We start from the raw sequence: 7,928 nt of genomic DNA on the forward strand, positions 1-7,928 counted from the left end.
AATAGGGGTGGGGGTGGCAGCCCTCCACTTTTTGGGATAATAAAAAAAAAGCAACAAAGAAAATTGGAAAAAGAAAACAACACGCATGACATTCCAGAGGTTCTGTCCATTCTTCCCATCTAAAGGGGGTGAACCTTCGACCCCCACATCCCAAACCCTAAAAACAATAATTAAAAAAAAATTCAGCTGTCCCTGTACAAAGGCAGTTCATCAGGTACTTGGAGCAGCAAACTCACCTCATTAAGACTGACAATTGAAATGACAGCCAGCACATGACCACTAATGGCAATGTCACATCATTGTCTCCATAGCAACAATCCTCACCACCAATATAATTATGCATCATCATAATAACATCAATACAAATATCACCTTTACAGCTAAAAATCAGTGGCATCAATGTCATCTCCAAGGACAACATGTCATCACTACCAATATCATACAAGCATCCTCATCATCACCATCAATATCATCATCAGCATTATCATCACTATAATCAGCTATTGTAGATACCACTTAACTGTTATCATCTTCATAACCACTGTAACCATCTATCATACTCACACACACACACACACACACACACACACACAAACACATATACACACACATAATACATTGTACATATAAATAGATGTATATGTATGTGTGTACGTACGTACTTATGTATGTATGTATGTATGTATGTATGTATGTATTTATGTTTAAAACATATACATATGTATTTACAGGGAAGATCAAAAACTTGTGTGGGTGGCACTATGGCACACATTGGGGATGAGCAACGTCCCAGATAAGATTATACTTCATTGTTAAATGTTAACCAAACTTCAAAGAAGTGACTGAAATAGTCAAGTAGTTTATGATAAATGTGTAGAAAAAAAAAACAAGAGAGAAACAAGCAAGTTTGATAAAGAAGATCTGTCTGTATTTTCATGATTAGCATGTTGAGAAGAACACTGCAAACACTCAAAATCTAAAGGGGAAAATACTTTCATTCAGAAAAAGCCAATCCTCATTTCAGGGCTATAATTACGTTGTGAGACAAACATCTCAAAGAACAGACATTAATGGGACGCATTGAAGGGAAAACATATGAAATTCCTCAAAAATTTATAGAAATGGATACTCAGTCTCTTACTCAGTAAGAGACTGGTGTGAAAGAAATTGCAAGCCAACATCTACTCATCAAACTAAGGATTAAAAAAAAAAAAAATGGAAATCCAAGATCCCCCATGCGCTGGCATGGTATTATTAACAAGAGGAATTAGGAAGAGATTGAGCAATCTACTTTTATATTTCAGTAAGTCATGTATTGTTTGCCAACATGTACCATGTAATTATCAAAGGGAAATGATGCCCGAATATGAATGTGGATTGAGTGAAATGCAGCAATATAAAGTAAAATGCATCAGTGAAGTTTTAAGAAAGTCAGACAATCTGTCCAAAAGTTATGACTCTTTAAAGTTTTGGTGCAGCATTGCTGGAGTAGAGGACAACACAGTTCTTAACATCACCCATGGGCAATGACATGAAGAAAAATAATATACAGAGAATTCCAATAAATTCATTCTGTATGTATTTTGTACGCATTCCCTCCTTGATACTGAAACAAGTTGAAGGTATATGATTCCCCCGTTTTCTGAAAGAGATATAAATCAAGTGTTTTTTCATTATGATAGAAAAGCGAAAATATGTTGAAATCTCCTCAAGTTTTCTTCGGAGTTGTCAAGGAGTTATATCATGAAATATCATAGTCTCCAGCAATGGCAGCACTAAAACTTTACAAATTCATAAGTTTTGAAGGATTGTCCAATTTTCCTAAAACTTCACTGATGTGTTAGACTGCTACATCGACCCACTCCACATACATGGGCTTTATTCACCTTTAAGCATGTTTACTTATGACCCATCTTTTGCAAGTGCTTTAATGTGAGTTACCATCCAGTTGGGGAAAGCTTTTTTTTTAAAAACCTTTTTGTTTGATATAATTTCATATCTTGTTCATATTTGTCTCTGTTTGAAATATACTGTGGTATTTTCTGCAAGCTTTCCTTACTCCAACCTGAAATTTTGTTTGGCAGATACCAATTCAGAGTCCATTCTAATCCATTTTCATATCTTCCTGCTCTGCCAGAGGCATTTCGTACTGTACAAATATTCCTGGATATTCCTTCCGAATACACTGTGAGCAATAATAGCGGGAGGCAGTTTAAAATTGAGGTAAATTGGTACAATTCTGGATATCAATGGTACGGTACTACGTGAGGTAAATATGCAATTGATGGTGTTAACATAGGTAGATGAGTTACAGGTACATTTTTAAAAGGTGAGTGAAAGCTTGTACACAGTAGAGCTATCTCATAATTAAGTACGAGAATGTACTAGCTGTGGCTTTGAGGCTACACTGTGTTTGTGTTTTGGACTCATTTTATGAGGCTGCTACAAAAACACTGAAGTGTTATGAGCGAGCCACCAGGGGACCGATGGCTCATAGTCCCATCTGAAGGACTTGCGATGTATTCAATGTGTGTTATCTTCGGACACAACAGTTGCTGCTGGGGGACTTGAACCAGGGACCTCAAGTCTGAGAGACGGAGGTCTCGCCCACTGAGCCTCATTATATATGGCCCTGAGCATTTTAACAGCTATGTATTTTGAGGATAAATGAACAGCTGCAAAATGCAGTAGACCCACTTCATTTTGCATCTTTAACATTGGTACCTTTATTGACCAAACTTGACCCTAACTCAGAAATCTTACATGCTGCGACTTTTCGACTTGCCCCCCTCTCCCAAACCCAAAAACAATACAAAACAAAACATAACTACTATGCAGCCCCCGAACGTATCAATGAACAACCAATGAAACATCTTGCTACAATCCTCTACCCCCCCCCCCCCCATGATTTCACCGAGTGACTTTCTTGAGACATGTAGATACAGTAGATACTGATTGCTGACAATTGATGCTTGATGGAATTTGGACACTGGATTTGTCACCATGCAGCACTGCAGCGATCAGTTTTGTTTGTTCCTTCCGATGAACCCCTCCATGGAAGCATTGCCGTCCGTGCTGTTAACCACAGCCATGAACGCCCACTCATTCCACAAACTGAAAAAAGAAGAAGAAGGAAATACAAAGTGAATCCTTGCAAAAACAACAAAAATAATCATATATCAATCAGTACCCTTTCTGTTACCCTACCAGATGACCCCTTACAGAAAACACCTAAAATTGTAGTTAAATTCCCGACAAGCTATCAGTCTCACAAGGTTAAGTTCCATTCAATCACTCACTTTGATTTCCACAATAATGCTGAAGTATATGTTAAAATTTAGAACGTGGCACCATTCTGAATCTTAAAAAGAATGTCACTATGAAATTATACAGAGCTTTCTTTGCAATATTCATATCACTCAGAATATTTCAACAATCCTCAATGGCAAAAATTACACCATATTCACAGTGATCACACTTTTCCTCTCACAAATCTGATGCGGTTGTTACGACTAACAGGTCATACAATATTCCTAAATAACTTTACATCCTGATTACTCACAAACTGTAGGTGGACTAAGTGACATTCAAACAGTCAGAACCTGAACAATTTCCCAGATTACGTCACAAATCTTTCTTATAAAGGAGAGGATGCATATGTGCTGTCTAGTTGTGATTTTGGATTGATGAGCAGGCTTAGGCCTACAGCACTATTGGAGTAAAATAAAGTACACATGGTAGATAAGTATAGCAGCAGTAGTCAAGTGAGTTGATAAGTAGAGAAGAAATGAAGTAAGTAATGATAGATAGGCCTACAGATTTCATGAAATTCTCCTGTCAAGACGTTTTCATTGCAACTGATTGACAAATTTGCCCTACATCGACGTAAATTAGCACTGAATTGATCAGTGTTTTAGTAGTATCCATGATAAATAAATCATGGGCATACATACTCGAGCAGGATTCGAACGCCTGTCCGGAGATCAGGAGGTCGTAGGTTCGAATCCTGCTCGAGTATGTACACCCATGATTTTTTATCATGGCTACTACTAAAACACAGATCAATTCAGTGCTTATTTATGTCGTTGTAGGGCAAATTTGTCAATCAGTTGCAAAGGCCTACAGAAGTATTCAAAGACACAAACCCATGTACAAGAGCAGTAGTACGTATGTCACTTCCATTTAAACTCCTGCTTTTTCCCATGATTAACATGCCTCCAGCACACCTTGTTGAAGAGGAAATGGTATCAAAGCATTTCATCAGTCTTACAAGGATCTAGAATTGTCTTTTATTCATTTTGTGATACAAAGCCAATGACATTCTCAAACCATTTTTTTTTTTGACAAGCGCGCAATCACAAATTTCTATGTATGTGAATGTAATTTGGATGAGGTCGCAACAGATTTTCTTTTTTTTTTAATTGGCAAGGTGAGCATGACAACATTGAATGTCAGAAGCTAATTTGTTGTCTTATATACAATGTACTTTATCCATCTATTTTGTCTATTTATCCATTTACATCTATATATATGCATACAAAGGTTTCACTTTAATGAGCAGTATCCACTCAAATGTTATCATTTTTGCTGAGAAAAAAAGGGGGTTTTGAGCTCACATGAAATTGCGTCTTCTTGTTACGTGACAGTTTCAAATAACTAAATATTAATCAATATATAACATAAAATGTGGAAGGAAAAAAACTAACTACAGCAGACATTTTTTTCTTTTTTTTAAAATCTCTTAATATGATAAGAGCTTTGAAATTTGATGTGCCAAAGAAATTGCATCAAACCTGGAAAGTTACAACCATGTAAGCACTGACAAAAAGTGATAGAGCTGTGAAATTTGAGAACAAAGCACTTATCTTTCTTTTCATTTCTTTCTGGTGATGCATACATGTTATGCAAAAGAGATCAAAATTACATAAATTAGAAGGATGAATTGAATCGATCTTACCTTCTATCATGAATTTGAGTCAGATCGCTGCACTACGTGATGGTATGAAAAGGTAGGACAAACTCACCAACGGTCGCACTGCCACTTCACAGGACAGCTCAACACAGAAAGCAGCATGGACGTTTTTTTTTGTTTGTTTTGTTTTACCTCTCTGTAATTCATGCACATCCCTCCACGCACTCATTCAAGACTTCTCCATTCACATGAAGATGAATGCTGTTGAGCTTATGTTTAAAAAAAATCATTGACTGTGAATTCATCCCTGAGCTCATATCAAACGGTCAGTGATATGAGAGCATGATATCCTTTCAGAAATTTGGTGCATGCTGGGAATGAAAAATAGAGCAAGAAATGATTTCAACAAAACTCAGCACAAGTTTGTATGTCCACACAATGGGCCATATTCACATAATGAAAATGTAGGAGAACAAAAAATGGACTTTTGAAAGGAATATTCTCAGATGAGCAACTCCCCCTGACCTTCTCCTTCCAGAGAAATAACATTTCTCTAATGGTTGAATTGTTTCAAAGACAACAACAACAACAACAACACAACAACATCCACTACAACACCGCCACCATCACCAACAACAGTCACAAAGAAAAACAGAATCTTCTGTTTATAAACTTGGATTAGAGAAAGGGGCTGGTGGCATTATATCCATCCTTTGAGAGGGTATGCAGTCTCCTCTGCCCACAAGTTAAGACCATCAGAGTTGACCTGTTCAGATCTCATTTTGAAGAAGAAAAAAGTGACCACACCCAATGATTCATCACTGGCACTTACTGATGGAAGGATGCAGAGATGGAAGAAGCAGAATTAGTTGGAGGAGGAGGAGGAAAAGGAGGAGGAGAAGGTGGAATAGAAGGAGGAAGGGAGGATGAGTAGTAGGGAAAGAGAAGGGGAGAGAAAATCAAAGAAGAGGTGTAATGAGAAGAAAGATGAGACAGAGGAGACAGAGGAGGACAAGGAGGAGAAGAAGGATGGAAGAATGAAGAGGGGGAGGTATAGGAGGAGGAAAGGAGAGAAGTGGAGGGAAGATGGAAGGATGATGAAAGGATGAAAAGGGGAGGAATAGGAGGTAAAGATGGAGTAGGAGGATGAGAGGATGAGTGGCAGAGGAAGGGGAGAAAAATAAAGAAGAGGTAGATGAACAGAAGGGAGATGAGGCAGAGGAGGGCAAGAAGGAAGAAAAGAAGGATGGAAGAATGAAGAGGGAGAGGAAAAGGGGGAGGAAGGAAAAGAAGGAACAAAGGAGGGGGAGTAGGAGATGGAGATGGAGAAGGAAAAGAAAAAAAAGGGGGAAAGGAAATGAGGAGAAAGAAGAATAGGAGAAGGAGCTGCCAACTTTAGACATAAAAGAACAGACAAAATGAAGACTTTCTTTGAGTACAAAATGTGCTTCTCTCTACGCACAAACATTTATTTCTCCTGAAGACGTATAGTACCACAGTTCACACTAAGATATATTTGCATCAACTGATTTTTAAAAGAATATCTGAGTTTGAATAAATGTTTTATGCTTTGTTATTGGTACAGAAAAAAAAAATGTTATTGATCAAAATAAAAAAAATCTTTTAACCCCCCCCCCCCCCCCAAAAAAAAAAGGAAAAAAAATACACACATCAGGGCTGCACACTGGCGCCGGTCCGACGGTCAAAGACCGGTAAAAGTCACTGTCGGACCGATAACTTTTCAGGAAATCCACAAGTTACCGGTCCGACATGACCAGTAAAAAGAAAAAAACATTGGTGGGGTCAGTAGAAAGGAAAAGAGCAGCCCTGATCAGGGAGAAACAGAATGCAAGATATCGCACTGTTCAACAAGTTTTACGCAAGTTTTCGTTTATGTCTACCGGTGCAATTTGTACAGTAAACATAGTTTTTAGCACTAGCAGTGGACCAGTTACATTCGCGCTCGCTTGCGCATTTGGTGCTGCTCACGCACTGCCATGCAATGCAATACATGCAAAGCACACGATGCAAAGCATGTACAGTGTAACTGCTTCTCGTTTGCTTGCGATCGGCGGTCATGCCAGACAAGAAGCATTGAAAGAAGCGCACGCATTTCTAGGTCATTTTACTCATGATTTTTTAACGCAAGATCGATCTGATCCCGGCTTCGCAGCAGCGTGCCAGTTATGTTAGAACTAATTTACTTGTGTCGATTTTTAGAAAAAGTAAAAACACATTCGATATTCAGCGATACAGTAAATGGATCTGATTGCGTTTATTTTCACTTTGCACAGTCATTTCACAAATTAATATTTTCATTCGCTCAGAATGTTCTCATAACGAAGATAGGCGCAAAAAGGATCACGAAATCGGCCCTTCCGTGTACTTTTTAAGAACGCATGCACAAAATGTGAAGAGATAATACTAGGGAGAAAAAAAAAATCATGAAATCATGGCAGTCCCGCTTACATATTTCAGGTAGAAATTGTCCCAAAAAGGATCATGAATTCGACCGGCCGCATCGTATCTTCCAAAAGATTATGTACGAAATGCGAAGAGATTATAGAGGAGAAAAAGAAAAAAATAAAGGACACATTTTGGTGAGTGCATCATAAACGATTACAGCCGAATAACAATTCATGAAATCAATGCAATCCCATTGAAATTTGAGGAAATAATAGGCGCAAAAAAAGGATCTTGAATTCAGTCCTGCATGCCGTCTTGGTTATCAAAAACGCATACACAAATGCGACGAGATTATTGGGAGAAAAATAAAAAAGACATTTTTACCCTTCTGGTGCGTGTATTACAAAAGATTACATCCGAAGTAATTCATGAAATCGCCACAATCCCGCTGATATTTGAGGTAGAAATAGGCGCAAAAAGGATTGTGAATTCGGCCGTGTCGTATACCTTGTAGATAAGAACGCATGTACGAAATGGGAAAAGATTAGCGGGAGAAAAATAAAGGACACATTTTCACCCTTTTTGGCGCTTGCATCATGAAATTACAGCC

This window comes from Diadema antillarum, unplaced genomic scaffold (genome assembly GCF_040938485.1).
Source record: "Diadema antillarum isolate AM-2024a unplaced genomic scaffold, OU_Dant_1.0 seq00000647_RagTag, whole genome shotgun sequence".
Classification (NCBI taxonomy): Eukaryota; Metazoa; Echinodermata; class Echinoidea; order Diadematoida; family Diadematidae; genus Diadema; species Diadema antillarum.